Raw genomic sequence first — 21156 nt, 5'->3', positions numbered from 1 at the left:
GTAGTCTTTGCTAAAGCTGATATTTAGGACAAGTCAGAATCAGCTTTCATTGACTGCTTTCTTGCTGCAGTTGTTCTGTTTTGCTCCCTCAATATTGATCATACTTTTCTGTTTCTTTGCAGGATTTTTTTAAATGGAAAACTGTACATTTTAGATAATATATTCCTGTACCTCTATCAGGAATATATTCTATTTTTCTTAAAATTTGTGAGTTTCTTTATAGTTACTTCCCTGAACTTACAGTAAGTCCCTAATTCATGGTGGTTGGACTTAAGATGTTTTGACTTTACATTAGTGTGAAAAACTTGTATTCAGTAGAAACAGTGCTTCCAGTACTGGTACAACTACTCTGTTTTTCACTTTCATATAATATTGAGTGAACTACCTTACAATAAATTATAATAAATTACTAGTGGTGATAAATGAAAGTGACCAGTGAAATCCCTTTTGGAAGGAAGTCTTGGACAAAGCTAAGACAGTTGTTCCTATCACTGTTCCTACTTGGGCATTCACTGACTTTCTTAGCTTTGGAATTTATTAAAACAGGGTACCTCTCTGCAAATGAACAGCTCTTACTGAGTCAACTGATGGACAAATAAATATAATTTTCTACCATTTACAATATTGTAGAAATCAAATGGATAGCTGCACCATGCACTGAGCTGCGTTTCTGGGGAGACTGAGAATTATTGATGCCATGTTAAGAATCACACTGTGAGAAACTAATTCTGGAAATGTGAGATTCTGGTGGCACAGTTGAAGAGGATTTGGCTGTATGTGCATAGCAGTTATTTCCAAAAATATGTATGTTTGCAAATTTTTAAACTTCTGATCTCACCATCACCATACTGTCACCCACACTATATTCCAGGCATTCAGGCACTGTAAGTTCTCATTCTGGTGTTTCTTCAGGTTCACTGTGGCTATTCTACACCCTTGACATTCCCATATAATATTTAGATTAGCTTCTTAATATAAATTTGAGTATACTTTAGGATTTTGATTTTTCTTATACGTAATAAATGTTTTAATCTTTGAAGAATTGACATTTTTATAATACTGAGACATTCAGTCTGAGCATAATATGAATTTCTATTTACTTAGGTTTTCTTTTATTTTTCAAAATAATATTCTGGAGACGTCAGTGTATTTAGTCTATTTTTTCTAAATAGTTGATACTTTGATGTTTTGTAAATGGTGTGTTTGTTTTATGATGTTAATTTTAGCATGTTTTCAGTTATACAGAAATAAAATTGATTTTGAATCTATGAATTAATAAGTTGATCTTGAATCTAATGATTTTCTATTTCTCATATCAATTTTAATAGTTTCTCTGTAGACAAATTTGAATTTTATCTGCACACAATCCCTCATCAGTGAATTATGACAGCTTTAATTCTTCTTTTCCAATTTTGATTATTTTTGTTGCTATTGTTGTTGCCTTATGGCTCTGGTTGGGACACTTATTGACGTCCACTGATGTAAATCTGATCCAATGGCCATTACTGTGAAACCGTGTTTAAACCTGGCTGCCCATCTTGATCTGAGGAAAAATTCAGGAATCAGAGTCTAAATACATCAAGGGATTACTTTTTTAAGATCCTCAAAATGCCCAGGCAGAGAAGAGATGCTGAAATTGAGTTGTCATTGCAGCAGCTATCTGTAAAGGAAGCAGCTGGTATAATCTAGTAAACAATGAAGGTCTTGCAGAGGTTTTTGCTTCAAGTTGAATCACTGTGGGAGGCGAGCTACTATACTTCTGACAGTAATACACTGCAAAATCTTCAGGCTCGAGGCTGCTGATGGTGAGAGTGAACTCTGTCCCAGACCCGCTGCCACTGAACCTGTCTGGGATGCCAGTGGCCCTGCTGGATGCACCATAGATGAGGAGCCTGGGAGCCTGCCCAGGTTTCTGCTGGTACCAGGCTAAGTTGCTGCCAATACTCTGACTGGCCCTGCAGGAGAAGGTAGCTCTTTCCCCTGGAGACAAAGACAGGATGGCTGGAGACTGCGTCAACACAATTTCTCCGGTGGTATCTGAGAATGGAAATAAAACAGAAAAGTCACCCAGTGTAATTTAGATCAAACCCGCTGTCTTCCTAGTAGAGCCAGAATTATTGCTTTATATTGAGCTTTAACTATTGTTTTGACTGAGCAGAGTTGCCAGGTAATAGGACCCCACAAACTTGAGAGGGTTTTCACTGACATACAAAACCATCCCATGCTCCCCTCACCTGGGAGCCAGAGTAGCAGGAGGAAGAGAAGCTGAGCTGGGATTTCCATGGTTCTCTCTGGGTCCTAACTGAGCAGCTTTTCTCCAGAGCTCTGACCCAGGCATTGATATGGGCTCTGGACTGCAGGGCGGCTGGGAGGGACATGCAAAGCAGCTGGGGTGGGTGCTGGGCTTCCGGCTGCTGAGACCATCTGCCTCCCCTCCCTGCAGTCAGCAGCCCATGCCTAGGTGATCAGGCCAGAAAAGGCCGTTAGTTCAGCCTGAGGGTAGAACTTCTCCCCTGTGGCCAAAGAATTTAACCCCTGTGTTCTCTTGTCTCACCATCACCTAGACTTAGCCACAGAATGTTTGGCACAAGTCTGTGAAAAACAAAATAGAAGGCTGTGGTTTCATTTTTCTCTTTGTACTCCAACTGTGCCTAGTCAACTCCCTAACTGCATGATGGATCAGGTTGAAAAGAAGAGTCTATTACAACTTTATCTTCCGGATATACTTGTATTTACTTGTTAGTGATCTTTTCTGAGGGTCCGGAAGCTGTCTCATTCTTTGCAGGAATTAAAAGAGTAACATTCAATTAACCTCAGCACTGTGGATGCGAGGACTTTCACAACAGCACAGATAAGTGAGACCTGGGCTCCAAACCCTCAGGGTAGTGATACCATTTCCCTAAAGACAGAAGATGATTCTGTCCATGCAGGCAAAAAACTATTCCTTTTGTGATCCTCTGATCTATCCACCACGCTATTCTGAACAACATTCATCAACCTAGACTCAGAGCCTCTTCAAATTAACAATTTTTAAAAATTCCTCTGTTCATAGTACTGATTCAAATTCACAAAATTCTGCTGTTTTCCTAAAGCTGTCAAAATCATTTACTTTCCCATGTCAGGTGAAAGCAAGTTCAGAGGTAATCATCATTCATTCAGGAATTGGAGCTTCATCCTTAGCTAGGTTTATTTTCCCTCCAATAGTCCAGAAGTTATCATGGTAAGCCCTGAAGTACTCTCTGGGCTGGTGAGGAAGCTCCATTGCTCACGAGTTGCTTAAAATTGATCAAGTTACGTAACCTCCCTTTACCTCAGTTTCCTTATCTGTGAAATGGTGACAATAGTAGGATATACCTTACAGTGCTATGTACAGCTTAAATAATATAAAGCATTTACAACGTTATTTAGGACAGTATGTACACTGTTGTTAATTTTGTTGTTGGGATTGTTAAAATATTTAGCATTATAATTATCCCCCGTAACAGAGGTGCATGGAAAATATTCTGGAAGTCAATCAAATGTGTTTCAACCACAACCTTGGTTCTACAGCCTTTCTTCCATTCATCTGGTTGCAACTCCCAAAATTCTATTGTTTGGTCTTGAAACAATAAGTTAGTCAGGTCTTCAATCAGCTCCACCAAGCTCTGTTCAATGCATTTCTTCTCATCAAATATTACCAAAACTTTATCCTATAAAAGGTTAGCGTGTCCTATTGTTGTCCTTCTTTCTTATGTAATCCTTATTCTCCTTTGTTACCTTTTTGTCTAATTCTTCTCCCATGACTCACAATGAGGAAAAACTACCATCATTATTGGAAGCCTGTTCCAGAATAATTTCTTCAGCCTTGTTGTCTTGAAATTTTGCAAATTGTCTCGGAAATAAGCATATTCATTAGGGCAGTTTCTTATAAATAGAGAATTTTATCTATTTAGGTTCTAAGAAATTAGAGTGTCATGAATGTGCTAATTTTTGAGTTAAAATTTAAATTTTAAATTTTAAATACTCTAGTTTTAATGACAAAAGCTAAAATAAAATAAAATAATGACAGAAGCACCCAGGGAAATACAATACAATAGAAAACACAGGCTCTGTCATATGGACTAATAGTACATATTACTTCACAGATTTCTAGATACATGTTAGAAACCTGCTGTGTATATGTGTGAAATGATGATCCAAAAATTGAAGAGTGACTGACTTAAGGAAGTCCTGCATTGCTCAAAGACTTCCCTACTTTTCCTGTTATGAACAAATACAATTCCCATGACTATCAAAATGCCTAGCCGCTTGAGATAAAGACAGAGAAGATTTATTGAAATGAAAGCATTGGAAACAGTGGAGGCTTGTCCTGTGATGTTGTGGATGTTGTTACTGTTCTTGTTGTTGTTGTGATTTTGGTAGTTTTTGTGGAGTACAGTGGGAGTAAAAGCAGCTGGAAGATTTATAAGCTCTGCTCTTCTTCGTACCCACAACTCCCTCTAGAGGTGAACAGATGATGGTCAAGGAATTTGACACCTCTAGGGAGTCTTGAGAAGTCCATCCTGAATCTTTCCTGACAAATGTTGTTTGAGTCACAGATTAGGTGGGACTGAGACACAGAATCAAAGACTAGATCAAAGGACGAAGGGAGCCGAGTTGTGGTTATAGTTGCAGGGAGCAGGGTTTTACCAATTTCAGGAGGTGCCTCTCTTCTATCATCATAAGGAGAGAGGCATCAAATCAGGCTCACTCCTGCAAGAATCATCAGGTAATTTTGGAGAGAAGGAAGTATGAATTCTTTGTCAAATACCTGTTTAAAATTCATAGTTACCTAACCTTTGTTAATATTATTTATCTTCTTTACATACACCGAGTGTTGGAGAGCACATCGCAGTTGGAATTCAAGACTTGTAATCACTACTTATGTAAGTTGTTCCAGTAAAGAACAGAAAATTCTGCATTCATTGGAAGAGGGTGGTTGAATACAATAGGTGTTTAAGACTCTGCCACACTGTTTTCCAAAGCTGTTATACCATTTTACACTTCCACTAAGAATGTATGAGAGTTCCCACATTTCAACTACTTTTTAAAAAATTACTTAATTCACCGAAAACAGTGACCAGAACAGCTAATGGTCATAAAACTATGTTTTATTAGCATTTTCTTGCTAGTTCTCTGTCATTGTCGTGTTTCAGGAGTTTGAGGACAGAATCAATACTGTCCAAGCCACTTTTCAAACACTTTAACTATGCTGTAATATTTAGGATGGTAATAGGAGATGTAAAGGGAGTTTTAATAGTAGTAATAATCATTCTCGATATTTATTATTTTCCTACTTTATAAGGCAATGTACTTGGAGCAAAATACTATTTGACTTAGGAGTCAGAAAAAGAGAATTCTAATTTCAACCCTAAAAGTAAACATTAGAAGACAATTGTTTGTCAAAACATGGTATGAAAAATGGCATCCCAAAGTGATTGTTTATTTATTTACATTTTCTCAGACAATTAGAAAATAGTGCAATTTCTTACGAGGCAACAATATTATAGATGTCAAAATTTTTAAATATGGTAAAATACAGAAAACATAAAATTGGCCATCTTGGTCATTATTGAGTGTACAGTTCAGTGGCATTAAGTATATTTGCATTGTTGTTCTACCATCAGTAACATGAATCTCCAGAAGTCTTTTAATCCTATATAGCTGGTATAGTTTACCATTAGTAGCATGAAAGAACCACTTCAGTCAGTGACAGGGTGAGGTCTGGGATGCAGATACAGTGTTTTGTCAAATTATCTGTGGTGGCTTGGAAGAGCCTAACAAAGACGTGAAGCTTGGAAGAGCCTAACAAAGACGTGAAGCTTCTGGGTCTCTGCTGCCTAGTTCTTGCAGGAAAAGCAGATTGACAGGTCAGTGCCCCATCTCCCACCCACCCCAGGATCTCAGGCATCCTCTACCCATCCACAGGGGTTGGGCTGAGTTAGTGGAAGGACTCAATCTGTCTGTCCCTGTTCAAGAGTACAACCTCTTTGGGCACCCATTACTCTTGTTGCTTGACCCAGTCCTTTCAGCCTCGGTTGTCCAGTTCTAGAAGGGAGGTCATGTACTGTAAAAACTTGACATGTCTGATAACATCATCCACCCTAATGGAGGAATCAGATGTCCCCTTTACCAGCAGAAGTACCCTAACACCCTGGTATTTCTTGATCCTGTGGAACCCATAGAAGGCACACAGGGGAATCATTCCATCCACATTAGAGTTAGGAGGCCTGTCTGGGTTAGTATGGTGGTCTAGACTGCAACACCCCCAAGAACATACACTATAAAAGGAAAAAAAATGATTGGAAACATTGAGTTTGGGATTTCACAGTGGCAGCCCAATCAGGCGCCTGGTCTGGTTCAACTTCTTCCTTACTCAGCTCAGTATTTTTCAACCTGCACCTCCATGCCATATTTCCCTTGCTCTGCAATGCAGCATTTAATGTCCAATTGCCATAGTCAGATGGGGTACCACCCTATTAACAGATTGTCTTGATGTACACTCTTCAGTTGCTTTGTGAGTGAGTCAGCTGTTCTAGCATTAAATAGATCCATTGTCCTTTGGATGACAAGGTGTATGGAAAGTCCATCATATCCCATGAAAGTGTCCGTTGACATGTGGCTTGAGCAGTAAAGAACTTTCCTTGGTCAGAGTGAAGTCTCAGTGGGCATCCAAAAACATGACATAAGTTCATCTCAAGGGTGGTCATGGGAGTCCCAGCATCCAGTTGAGTGAGATATTTTTCTCTTACAGGTGGCAAGCTGTTACCATAGTCCTTTTCTCCACAGAGGGGATGCTTTAATAGTCCAGTCACTCAGTTGCATTGCTATTTTCCTGACCAGATAGCTAGACTGTTGGCAATGGCCCAAGAGTTGGTAAAAATGTAGCAAGAGGTGACAGAACGGCCTGCATGGCCATTACCATTGCATGTAGTGTGGCCTATTGGGTGGAATGACCATTATCAGTCTCAGTAAAGAAAATGGTCATCCACTGGCTAGATGATAGCCACCCCTAGTCTGCATGTTTTGCAGAGCCCTAACTGAACCATGCCATACCAATGTAGGCATGTCTCTGAATCTTGGACTTCAGGTAGCCAAAAGCAGAGCCAAACCATCCCCCATGGGTCATCTAGTCCCTTCTAGCAAGCTTGCCAATTGTTCATGGAGCCTTAGGATCCCACGGGTTGCTGACTAGGCCTGATTCTGAATATACCATTTCCATTTGATAATGCAGCTCTATTGAGCCTGTCCAGTTTTATTGGTTGGATTTTAAGACCCAGGTGAAAAGGAGCAGTTCACTCAGCAGCGCCACACTTGGTGCTCAGCCCTAAGATGTCCAGTCCCTATCAGTTTCCAAAAGCAAGCAAGGAATTGCCATTCCAAAGAGGCACATCTGGTGGCTGCTTCAGCTAGTTTATGTGTCCAGTATCTGAGAGGCTGGCTCACTCAGTGACAATTTTCTGTTGCCACAGACTCCAGTCAGCATGCAGAGAGACTATGGACACCTGAACTGCCATCAGGCTAACAGGCTCTAAAGGTCTAAAAGAAGTGCTTGGACCATGTCTTGTTGAACAGCTTCCAAGGCTGCTGTTGCAAAGGGCTCTGTTCAAGGTTGGTGGCTTTGTTTGTGATTTTGATTTTGACTAATGTGACTAAAAGCCCACCCCAGAGAGGTTTATGCTGTTTCCAATACCCAAAGAAGCCTACCAGCTGTTTTCCTTTTTATTAATGGTTGCTGCTAGTACCAACAATGTTTAACTATATCTGTGATCCTTCTTTGGTTTCCTGTCTGAGTGGCCTTCGCATTCAACGTGAAATAGTTCATTGTTAGTCTCTGTTGCCCTAAAGTCTTTTGGCCCCACCAAACTGAGTTGCTCCATGGTGACAGGGGGCTATGTAACATTTTAATCTGTTTGTAGCAAGTCTTGAAAAAAACAGGTAATGTCTTGTTCTTCACTTAGTAGACAGTACTGTTTTTGTCAAATAACCCACAGAGTCATGCATAGCTTAGGTGGTAGGCTTCAGTGGATATTCCCTTTTGTTAAGGCTTGAATTCTTAGCTGTGAGGGAACACATCTTTTATGCAGCAGTGATGTTCTGTGGTGCAAATATCAATGCCTGTACTGCACTCTGAGGTGGGAACTACAATCACCAGCCCCAACATGGCCCGCAGGGCACCACCCACAAGCAGAGAAGGATCATGGCCACTGCATTTGTTCCTGAACTTCTCAATGTCATTGGTTAAATTTTCCCCAATGGAGACCTATGGGCTCTTGCACTCAAAAACCCAGAAAAGTATTTCCTTATTTTCTCCTTTTATTTTTACATGGTCTAGGGCCACTGGTTTCTGGTGAGCACTCAAAGGCATTGGCTGCATCCCTAACTGTGCCATTTAGATGAAGAAATTTGGATCTGCGAATATTGCTTTACCAAACAAATACACCAAAGTCTGCATAAGACTTCCCTGAACTTTTTCTGTATCTCTTATTTAGAGAGTGAGCCTCTCTTCGTGTGAAAGCCCAAATAGCATATGTTGGTTCCCTCTCAGGGATCTTAGGGTCCATTTGAATACCAATTTCCCTAGCTTTCTGGCTCCAGGAATGAGCAATCATATAAGTGTCTACAAACCAGAGGATTTTCTGCCTCATTCTTCTTTCTACACTCCTTTCTCTCTGCCTGAGTTCAGGCAGCAAGCTCATCTAAATTCATGGAGAGAGTGATCTATAAGCCATTGATCCTCCCTCACTCCCCATTAAGCACCCAGATGCATGTCCAGGTCTTGCAACTTCCAGTCTGCAGGCCCGTCCCTGGGCCAAGTAATGGGAGGTATCATTTTTCCCACTTCACCAATAAGCCATGGTTCTGTCATACTAGAATCTTCTCACTGGGGCAATTTCATTAAGCAGGTTAACTGTGCAGTGATTACCAACTTACCTGAGTCCAGGTGTGGGGAAAAGAGAGATCAGACTATTACTGTGTCTGTGCAGAAAGTAGACATAAGAAACTCCATTTTGTTCTGTACTATGAGAAATTATTCTGCCTTGAGATGCTGTTAATCTGTAACCATAATCCCAACCCTGTGCTCCCAGAGACATGTGCTGTGTTGACTCAAGGTTTAATGGATTTAGGACTATGCAGGATGTGCTTTGTTAAAAAAGTGCTTGAAGGCAGTATGCTTGTTAAAAGTCATCACCATTCTCTAATCTCAAGTACCCAGGGACACAATACAGTGCGAGGGACCTCTGCCTAGGAAAGTCAGGTATTCTCCAAGGTTTCTCCCCATGTGATAGCCTGAGATATGGCCTCGTGGGAAAGGAAAGACCTGACCGTCCCCCAGCCAACACCCGTAAAGGTGTAAAACCTGATTATGTTCTGTTTACTGAGATAGGAGAAAACCGCCTTAGGGCTGGAGGTGAGACATGCTAGCGGCAATACTGCTCTTTGATGCAATGAGATGTTTGTACACATGCACCGGTCCTCTGGGCCCACTTTTCTTTCTCTATACTTTGTGTCTTTTTCTTTTCTCAGTCTCTCATCCCACCTGATGAGAAATGCCCACAGGTGTGGAGGGGCAGGCCACCCCTTCACCAGGGAGATAAAACACCCTCACACAGATAGTTATGCCAGGCAATTTACTATTTACAGACAGGCAGCAAGGGATAGCAAAAGCCTAGAATTTATTGTAGGTCTCTTCCCCCAAGGCTCAGGAAAGCTGCCTGGGGCTGATGGGATCTAGACTGTGCTTCACATACACTGCAGCTGAGGGACTCTGTATTTGACCCACCCTGAGTTTTATATCTTGGAGTCACATATCATGTCAAGCTAAAGTGTTGAAGGAAATCCTGTTTTAAGAGGGTATGGCAGGCCAACACTCCCTGTCAATTGCACAGACAGGTCTGCACGACAGTCACACAGACAGGCCTGCATAGCACTCCAGTTACACCGACAAATTTCCACAGCACTGCCTTAACACTGAATAAATAATTAAACCTAGGAAAATCGGTTCCCAGGCATCAAAGCTAGAAATAAAATATATGGTCAATGGGAGGTTTGCATAAGCTTCTCCCTAACCTGGAGCAATTCAAAATAATGGAGCCAGCCTTGCATTCCTAGTGCCAGGACCCATCTTGGGTCAACAAAATGAGATGAGTCAAGGTAACAGAGGCAGTTGTTTGAATAGATTCACTGGAGAGTCTAAGGCAGCTCTCTGGACCAAGCTGTAAATGAGATAAGATAGAAATAATCACTCAGGTACCACAGTCCTCACTAATTAGAATTTAGGAGACAAGTCTTGAAGGTCCTGGGGCCCTTACAGCTTAATCAGACTTAGCATTGCTTTGGCCTCTGACCTAGTTGAAACAAAATTAGTAGCCTATAGACTCAGGCAAATGTTATACTGCACGCAGGCACATAACACCAACCTATATGAGCACTAAGAAAATTGTAACACTTTCAGCCTGGCCAATATGGTGAAACCTTGCCTCTACTACAAATGCAAAAATTAGCTGGGTGTGGCAGCAGGTGCCTGTAGCCCCAGCAGCTAGGGAGGCTGAGGTAGGAGAATCTCTTGAACCTGGCAGGCAGAGGTTGCAGTCAGCTGAAATCGTGCCACTGCACTCCAGCCTGGGCAACAGAGCCAGACTCCATCCCCCCACCCACTCAAAGAAAAGAAAATTGCAACACTTTGAGTTGGTCTGGTGGAATGATCTCTGACCTTCTTCCTGTATCCGGTTATAGCAATAAATTTCTTTCTTTCCTAGTTTGTCTGCTTCTAGTTATTGGGCCATAAGGACATGCAGCCAGAACCTGGCACTTTCCAGGTACAAGGGGACTGGAACTGAGCCCATGCTGTGGTGGCCAATACTGCCCTATCTCAGGATGTTACATTCCCAGAACATTCTACAGTGATTCTTGAAAACTAAGAGTGAGAAAGGGGAGGAGACTGGCTTGGTCCAAGGCCAACTGGAGACTGTGCTGCAAATACTGTAGTGGAATCACACCTCATTAGTCCGGTGACTTGCTGATTTTGCTGAGCATAATACCTTCACTGTTCATCTTTGTGGGAGCCTGTGTCAGAATTTCCTTCCTTTGGAAACTTGAATAACATTCCACTGTGTGTGTGTGTGTATGTGTGTGTGTGTGTGTGTGTGTGTGTGTGTGTGTATATATATATATATATATATATATGCCACATTTTGTTTATCCACCCTTCCCTGCATGAACATTTGAGTTGATTCCACCCTTTGGCTATTATGAACAATAATTCTCTGAATGTGAGTATATAAATATTTCTTCAAGTTAATGTTGCTAGTTATTAGGATATATGTCCAATTGTGGAATTGCTGAATTATATAGTATTTCTATTTTTAATTTATTGAGGAATTGCCATGTAGTTTCCTATACTAGGTGACCATTTTACATCCCCACAACAGTGTCTACAAGATTTCCATTTTCTCCAAATTCTCATGAACAGTTTTCATTTTCTGTTGAGGAAAACCATCCTTATATGTATAAAGTGGATTTTGTTTTCATTGCCCTAAGAATTAGTGATGTTGAGCATCTTTTTCTGTGTTTATTGGCCATTCATAAGTCTTCACTGGAGAAACGTCTATTCAAATCCTTTCCCTTATTTTAATCTGGTTTTTCCAAACATTGAAAGTTTCCTGTTGACCTGTAGGACTTATTATTATATATTGGATATTATTAACCCCTTACCAGATATATAATTTACAAATGCTTTTTTTTATTCCACAAGTTGCATTTTCACTGTGTTGATTATGCCCTTTGATGCACAAACATTTTATATTTTATATATTCATATACATTTTCTATGGCTATTTATGTTTTTGGCCTTAAAGATGTTAAGTTTTTAATTGTACTTTTCTGCTTTTTATGCTGAGAAGACAGTAGTTTACAAAGTCAAATAACCCCTTGAGTGTCACTCATAGATAAGGAAAGGACAATATTTTGCTTCACACAGGTCTTACTATAAAGCGAAGAGTGATTGTGGAAGACATTGTTAAAAACATTTTTCCTTGATAGTGAAGCTACAAGTTTTGCCTTCCTCATTTTGTACCATAAAACAGTGCACCTGTTTGAGAATCCAGCGACTCCCTTTGTGCTTACATGGTTGCACTTTTTATGACATGAAACGTTGTTCATTGGCCTCCTCTGGCAGGTCCACCCAAAACACATTATAATTATCAAAAAAAAAAAAAAAAAAGGATGTTGTATTAAGGGTCTCAGTACAGATTAGCTTTTGATCTTGGTTGCATATGCAAAGTCCACGAAGCAGAAAGGAATTTATTATGGGATTTTGAAATGCTCAAAAATTGTTTGTAAGCCTTAAGAAACAGGCTTCAGACAAAGCTTCTAACAACAGTTCCTAGAATTACACAGCTGATGCAGCCTGTGGAAGGAGCCCCTGCTGCTTGGGGTTTTACATTCACGCTGCCTCCATCAGAAGAGAGCTGCCCCTCTCACTAGTGCCCCAAGAATGACAGCAGATCTGTTCCCTGCTGCCAGAGATCTGACCCATTGGCCTGCAGCTCTCCCTCTGTGTGTTGATTAGGTCACTATTTCAGTCTCATGCTGACTCATTAATTTTTGTGAGTGCAGAGGCTATTTCTTCCCCCTGTTCACCTGTGGCTTTCTATCATAAATACACATCTTTCTGCACTTGAACTTCCAGGCATTAATAATGTCAACAGCACCATGCTACCACCTAATATAATGAAAAGATTTCGTTTACAAATAACAGCACACTCTCCTCTCCCCAAAATGTGGGGATGCTTCAATCCATTCCGTCCAACAGCATCTAGAAAAAAATCACCTTCTCTCATTAGTCACAAGTCAGTCTGGATATAATTTAATCTATGGTTTAACTTATAATGATAACACTTTGTTTAAACATTTTTAAAGGAAGGAAGAAAAGAGATTAAATTATTTAACATATGTAAGTGTGTGCATGACTTATTCAGTTATTGTGAATCAGTTTCCTTCTTATTCTGTTTATCCTCTGGTTTCTGGTAGGACTTTCTCTAGGATAGAGTCTGGCAAAGTTAATCCCTCAAGTCCTTGACGTCCTAAGTCCCAGATGTGGTGAAGACTCTGCCCATCAAATGCATTAGTGTACGATGGTTTTAGATTGAGAGGAGGGAGAAGAGATGTCTGATCTCACTGAGGGGTGCTCATTTTGCAGGTGTGGATCACAGCCAGGCAGCATAGGCCTGTGGGTCCTACAACTTGTCTTGCCAGGTTTCTGTCACAATGAAAGTATATTTCTTGTTCATAGAAAACACAGGGGAATCCAGGGATAGGAAAATGAGTACGTGGACTTGCCTGAGCCTCCTCTTGTGGTCTTTCAAATGTTTTTAATTCATTTAATCCGTGACAATAAACACCTTTCTGCTTAACCACCCATAACGGTTTCTCTCGGCTCCAACTGATTTAGTGACAAAACAAATGAGAAGGGATAAATGGAGGAATTTTTATACTTTTCATCTCTTAAGGTGACAAGAGGCTGTCTCTGGGATTCACATCTCCTTATCTCGCTATGTGTTTCCTCTTCCCTTTGCCTCACTAGTGTTCCAAGTGCATACGACGCTTCACCTGACTGTGTTCCCTAAAATCTCATTCTGAAGTCTACTGAAGTGCTCTATTAGATTTACCTGTGAAAATGGAAAAAGTAGAAACATTCCTGAAGGTCCTCTAGGTCCCCTATACTCTCAGCTTTCTCTCTAAAATACTTAGAAACAATCCTATTTGTCCTTGCTTAGCATATGTGTCTAGGATCCCAGCCCAGTTCATATGATCTCTTGTATCATATGAACTCTAAATGGTCAGGCTTAACATTTCTTCCAATTTAATGGAATAATTCTTATGTCCACTCTCTGGATTAAGAACCATCAACCGGCCGGGCGCGGTGGCTCAAGCCTGTAATCCCAGTACTTTGGGAGGCCGAGGCGGGCGGATCACGAGGTCAGGAGATCGAGACCATCCTGGCTAACCCGGTGAAACCCCGTCTCTACTAAAAAAAATACAAAAAACTAGCCGGGCGAGGTGGCGGGCGCCTGTAGTCCCAGCTACTCGGGAGGCTGAGGCAGGAGAATGGCGTAAACCCGGGAGGCGGAGCTTGCAGTGAGCTGAGATCCGGCCACTNAAAAAAAAAAAAAAAAAAAAAAAAAAAGAACCATCAACCCTTTGGATTAAGAAACCACAGCCTTGAGGAAATAGAAATAGAACATTTCAAGCTGTTCAGTTGGCATAATAATTAATGATGAGTCCGCTGCTCATTTTCAAGATACAAATATTCTATTGATGGGAAACAGCACCACATATGGTTAGTGAATCAGAGCACCCACCACATCTCGTAGGATAGCAATTCACTATCACAAGAGCTTGTGTGTCAGCTGTGCTTGACTAATAACGGGCTTTCTCTTTCCTATAGGGACAGCTGCACTTGTGCACATGATAAGATCATGAACAGAAACCCTTTGTTTCACTTTTTTTTTTTTTTTTTGGCTATAAATAAATTGCTTAGTCCAATGCTAGATTATTGAAGAATTTCCTGACCCTGAGTAAAGCACTTGGAAAATCCTCAAATAAGATTTTACGTAGAAACATGATTGACAAGAAAGGCAAATGCATATGCAGGAAAATAGTCACTGACCTCCAAATGTTGGGTTAGGTCTACTGTGATCGTCTGACGCCAGCTATTAGTCTGGTCCCTGATGTGTGGTACAATGTTAGTGGTTCAGTTCGGGTCATATTTCTAGGTGAGCAGGACATCAGAAAACCCAGTAGCCCTTGAAGCTTGGTTAGCTGCAATTCATATTGTTGAACCCATGCATGAACCCCCATGACATTGGTTCATGACAGTCTCTGGGAAAGCTGGGAAAGGTGACTGACTAAAGTCCATGTGTTGAATCATTATGATTAGTAAGAGTCCCCTCCTCACTCATGGCATTTAGGTAAATATTCACTTGAATAGCATTTATTTTCAACTGTGGCTCATTTTTGAAAGGTCTAGTCATAGCCTTTCCAGAATGGTGGTGTCTTTCATCCTTCAGCTGTGTTTATTCTAAGACCTGATGATCTGTCAAAACTAATAGCCAATGTTATTAAATTGCTGTTCTCTTTGCAAAGTGATCATCAGATGTAACTCTTCAGTTTACCCACTGTTGTGATTTTCACTCTCCCAGGGTATCTCTGATGATGTCAATGATGCAACTCCAACCAGCATATTATCACTGTGGGCACACACATGATGGGAACCTCCAAAGGATGCAATGATTTAATGTTTAACATTAGGCAATATTATCTCTATTCCTAACCCTTGGACCTCTATTGAGCTAGAAAAACATTTTAAAGTGAGGACAAGCATTTGTAGAGTTTAAAAAATAAAGGCTACAAGACAATTTCCTCTAGAAATATTCTTAGGTAGCAATTTTTTTAATGTGGCATAACCAAAATCATTTTAATCAATTTAATTTATATAATAATTTTATAAATATGCATATGTTGCATATACATCACTGAATAAACTTAATAATCCAAAAGAATATTATATAAATATGTATAGCCACCAGTATCAAATAAATATATATGTACTTATGTGTGTTTAAAACAAATATATACATTTTCCATAAATGGGTAAATTTTATTGTATTCATTAAAATATTATTTAATTTCTTCTTCAGTTTCCTTTCAGTAACTTTAAAAATTAATTACTAAATATTCATATTTTTGCATCAATTTAAGAAAAATTACTTTTATGCCATATCAGTCAGCATTTACACATTAATGATTGGTAACTAATGACTCAAAAGTCAGTGGCTTATTACACTAAATATTCATTGTCGGGTTCATGGATGCTCATGTTCACAATCATCTGGCTGATCAAGGCAGAGCTTAGCTGTACGGTTCTGCTGCAGGCACTAAGCTTGTCTACAGTCTATTCACTGCATTTATCTGAGGCCAAGGCTGAAGGGCAGTGACTACTGAGGGCAAAAGATTTTCATTGCATGTTTCAGGAGTGAACAACCTCCCCAACCAAACTGCACAGGTGAATTAAGTCCAACAATTTCTAACAAAAGTTCACACCACTTTTAATTTATTGTTTTAATTTAGTAAGTTTTAAAATGTTTACTCTATTTAGTTGTAAAAGCATTTGGTCATTACATGAACAAATAATTGTGTTTTCAACCTTACAAATGTTTTCAAATGTAAATTTGCATTAATTAGAAAATAAAACTGGATGTGTTTTCAACATGTGGTTTTAAATACACATTTTCAAAATGGTCTTACTGGGGAAAAATATCTTTACCTGTGGGAAATATACCCGATTTTTTTTTTGTTTCCTAGAGATCCCCAATAAGGGGTCCTCCCATGCAATTTGGAAGTCAAAAAATGAAGACTCCATATTATTAATTGGCACCTGAGATGCACAGATGGGCAGAGTTGTGGACTGGAGAAGTGCTGCAGGCAGTTGAGAGCATCAGTATCCTCAGCCCTGGGTTTCCCAGATAGGCCTGAGGACCACATGGTTCAACAGCCCATACCTTCAGGGGCAGTTGCACTCTGGTTCCTGAGGGAACACCAGAGAATTCTCTGATTCTAGTATCAGCTTCCCTGACTACTATATTCCAAGCTTGGAAAGGTTATAGTGTGAAAGTTCATCATAGGAATTGGGTCATTATTGTCATGCCTAACTAAAACTGCATCAAGAAACCAGCAGGGAAAAGCACTCAATGTACAAACACTGCTTGCAGAATGTAATTCTCTGAAAGTTTGACTGCTGAAACTGCCTGTTGTGACCTGAAGCCAGTTTTATCTATAGCCTCTGAGATAACTTGCTACAACTCTCGGACTAATTTTGTCTGCTACCATTGCTTACCAGTGGAAGATGCCCGGCTCCCCAAACCCTTACTCATGCCACGGAACTTTCCCAAAGAGTGACAGGTAAAATATTTTCCGATTCTGTAAAACCTCTAATCTCTTTGTTCCTCGTAGATACTGAAGAACACCCGGTCTTCCTATGTGGCCCTTATTGTAGTTCTTTTTCCCAAATGAAACATTACATTTAGAAATTCATCTCTACACTTTATTTTCTCTTCAACACTAGTTTAGACCATAATTCACTGTATTAAGAGAATTCCTTCTTAGGATTTCGTGGCTTCTCCTTTGCTGTATGATTCCCACCTGAAGCCATAAACCAGACTCTAGAGGTTTTTGTAATAATCTCTGTCCTTCATTTAAATCAGGAGGGGTATTAACATATTTGGGTGGCTGGGATAAAGAGAATATAAGAGTTAGGGTGCAGAGGAGGCTTCATCATCCACTCTACCAATACCATCAAAGTGTGACTGAGTTTGAAAAATGCTGTCAGCAGAGGGAGGTGCCAGGAGGAGCAGCCAGGGCAGCCCAGCCTCACATACCTGCTTTTCTAAGGAGTTATTCTTTTGATTTGTAACACGGTGGGAGGCAAACTGCTCTCCTGCTGAAAATAATAAGTTATAACATCTTCAGACTGTAGGCTGCTGATGGTGAGAGTGAAATCTCTTCCAGATCCACTGCCACTGAACCGTGATGGGACCCCAGATTGCAAACTGGGTGCAGCATGGATTATGAGCTCAGGAGCTTTTGCTGGTTTCTGCTGCTAAGCCCAGGCCAATGACCTGACTGTCTGGAAAGTGATGGTGACACTGTCTCCTAAAAATGCAGACAGAAAGGACAGTGACTGGGTCATCTGAATGTCACATCTGGCACCTGAGATCAGAAACATAAAAACAAATATCCACACAATTAATCATGTTGTAAGAGAACTTCCTTGAATTGCCAGGTACTGAGCACACTGATTGAGTAAATTCTTAGTGTTCTTCTTCCTTACCTGGAAGCCAGAGCAGCAGGAGCCCAGGAGCTGAGCGGGGGCCCTCATGTCCATGCTGTGTCCTGATGGGACTGACTCCTGCACAGAGTGTGACCAGCCTATTAAGAAGTCTTCAGGGCAGGGGGCTGTACTCTGGGAACATGAAAATCAGCAGGGGGTGGGGCAGGCTGGGCACAGCTGCAGGGCTGGCTCATCTCAGTAACTCAGCACAGGGCAGTGTCGCCAGGGTCCCAGGTCAGGCCAGGGCAGCACAGATTCATCTTCAGAGGCCATGTTCCTGAGGGCTAGATAGAGAGTGGTATTACGTTTTTGTATAGAGATTGTTCAGGAGAATACACTTGTTTATAAGGAACACACAGTAAAGTCTTCCAAGGCCGGGTTATCAGGTCTCCAGTATACTCTTAAACAGTCCCAGTAAGAGGAGGGAGGGTACTATCTGCTGCACTTACAACATTTCTGTGTGTGTAAAATCGTTCCTTTTAAAATAAAACCAAAATAAATTTTATTAATGTTATGCTAAATATATTTGAAAGTATTTTGCCGTGACTTTAAGCCATTATTCTTACCAGTATAAGATCAAGCAACTTACTGCAGATACACAAAGAGATGTTTCCTCAATGCGTGGGTCACTCCCAGGTACACCATTGTCAGAGCTACAGGTCTCTTTAATACTCAGAGACTAAATGGGCTGCATCTTATTTTTGGCTTTGGGACCTCCCACCTCCCATTCTACTCACTTTTCTGCCATTGGGTGTTATTTCCACAGTTCATCAGCAAGGAGGGCTGACTAGTGATGCCAGATGCACTGTTCCTTTATTCAACTATACGTGTGTGGATTAGGATAAACTTGGAACTCTGGATCAATCCAGGCTGCAATGATAATGTCTCCAAAGTAGGAAAACAAAGAACACATCCCCTGGATAATGCTCTGAGCTGCACTCCCCACCAGCATGTTCCTGGAGGCTCAGGCACAGGTCCTCTGGAGCCTGGCTCTCTGGAGATAGGTAAGGGGGAGGCCCTAGAGAAAGACCAGTTCAATTAACCATCTCTCCTATGTGCGAGTGGCTGCTGATGGGTGTATGTCCCTGCTATGCACAATCAATACCCATTTCCTCCTTTACTGCTCAGCAATGAGATGGGACATCGTCCAGACCAAGATGCCAGCCCCTTGTTGGTATCTTTAGGAGAGAGAGGCTCCATGTGTTATCAAGCAAATGCTGATATACATGGAAAAATCACATGGATCGAGATAAAACTGGACACTGAATTTCACTCACTATATCTCACTTCTCTAACTTTGTCCAGGACATTCCAACCTGGATCAGCAGCAGGGGAACTGGGCTCAACTACATCAGCATCAGTGGGTTGCAGCCTGGAGACTCTGGGGAGCATTAGTGATGCTTGATTCAGGGTGGCCAGATCATGGTCATGTAGCCAGTGCACAAACATTTTGTCATCTTTTAAGGAGCCTGAATTTTAGGAGAATTTGCATGTGTAGAGGAATGAAAAGAAAGTTTATTTTGCCCTCTAAATATTTGCTGAAAATGAATTGACAAAGGACGGATTAATAGGAGAAAAGATATACAAAATGTATTTAACACACAAGAGAGTGATTATCACAATAACCCAGTAAAGTCTAGATGCTTATGCATTCTCCACAGGCGAGAGGAAAGTGGGGAATGTAGGCGACATAGGGAGAGTAAATGACCAAGAGAAAACAAGTAGGTCCTCAAAAGAATCAATCATAGCTTGTCCGGCTAAACTATCAACTTCCAGTCTCTTATGGTTTAGCTCCTGCCGTGTCTTCTGTGGTAGATACACATTTCCAGGGAGAGTTTCTAGGACAATTGGTTTTCTCCTGGATAATCTGCCTTTAGGCAGATAAGTGATATTTAGGAAAAGCCCCTTTGTGCATTTGCTGTTTTCCAAATGCCTTCAGTTTGGGGTAATCATCATACTAATCCAGCATATTTGAGATTGTGTTTCCTGGATTCCTGCACTTGCAGCTTGCCTCTGATCCTGTTTCTGATCCTAGTATGTTCTATGTACTATCTACTGTATTTTTACAATAAAGTATGCAAAGGAAAAAATGTTATTAAGAAAAACCACAAGGATGAGAAAATATATTTACCATTCATTAAGTGGAAATGGATTATCATAAAGATTTTTCCTCCTCATCTTCACACTGAGTAGGTTGAAGAGAAGGAAGTATAAGAGAGGTTGGTATTGCTGTTTCACAGGTGGCAGAGGTGGAAGAAAATCTGAGTATAAGTGGATTTGTAAAGTTCAAACACATGTTTTTCAAGAGTCACCTGCATATACCCTTTTTTCTGGATAGATGTAGCGGCCCCTGTCTGTACCCAGGGCCTTTGCCCTTCGCTGTACCTCTGCTGACTTCCAGTGGCCATCAATGTGTCCTGTGCTCTTTCTGAAGCTGAGGCAGGCAGTTCTGCCTGCGTGTATGACTGGCCAGAGGGCCTGGAATTAGTATCCCTTAGGGAAGTGTTGTGGTTGGATGTTTTCACCCTAAATCCATCTGTTGTAAACTTAATCTCTAGTGTAACAGTATTGGGAGGTGGGGCCTAATGGAAATCGTTTAGGTCATGAGGTTCTGCCCACGTGAATAGATTAATGCCACCATAAACAGGGCTTATGGGAGTGGGCTGTCTCTCTTCTCTGCTATTCTGCCATGCCAGAACATGGTCTTTCTTCTCTCCAGAAAGCTCAGTGTTCAAGGTACCATCTTAAAAGCAAAGAAACTGGACCCCTGCTGGTAGCCTAATCTTAAACATCCCATCTTCCAATTTGAGAAGATACATTTCTGTTTTTTTTGTAAATTATCTAGCCACAGGTGTTCTGTTACAGCAGCACAAAACTCACTCAGACAGACAACTCACAATCACATTCATGGTGAGAGGAGGCACATACCCCAGCCCCCTCCCTTCTCACGTGGAATAATTCAGAGGCATTTCCTCCCTGTTTCCACTTGGGGTTGAGCTTCAGTCATCCTAAGATTTACGGGACTTGTTGAGGTGCCTTTTACCATCCATCTACTATTCCCTACCTCACTTTCCTGCCTCCCTCCCAGTGTAAACTTGTTGCCTGCGCAGAATCCTTGTCACTGGTCAACCTCACTGAGATAGTGGACAAATCCTTAATGCTGGCAAGGATATATCTCTGGTCTGAATTAATATCATTTCTGTTTATATCATGTATAGTAAATGTGATGGTTTATATTGAGTGTCAAG

General features: G+C 40.9%; 1 pseudogene across 1 annotated transcript; it reads right to left on the bottom strand.

Annotated features, from left to right (window-relative positions):
* Window positions 1-1603: 1603 nt before the first annotated feature.
* On the bottom strand, window positions 1604-17962 carry LOC108515506 (uncharacterized; annotated as a pseudogene). Its single transcript, XR_001881539.1, has 5 exons — window positions 17909-17962; window positions 17509-17787; window positions 16581-16669; window positions 2235-2298; window positions 1604-2037 (listed from the first exon to the last, which is right to left on the bottom strand). The product of XR_001881539.1 is annotated as an uncharacterized LOC108515506 (transcript).
* Window positions 17963-21156: the final 3194 nt, after the last annotated feature.

The sequence above is a fragment of the Rhinopithecus bieti genome, unplaced genomic scaffold (genome assembly GCF_001698545.2).
Source record: "Rhinopithecus bieti isolate Rb0 unplaced genomic scaffold, ASM169854v2 scaffold_2476, whole genome shotgun sequence".
Lineage (NCBI taxonomy): Eukaryota > Metazoa > Chordata > Mammalia > Primates > Cercopithecidae > Rhinopithecus > Rhinopithecus bieti.
The sequence above is the reverse complement of the archived record's forward strand: the minus strand, read 5'-3'. Positions and strand labels throughout refer to the sequence as shown.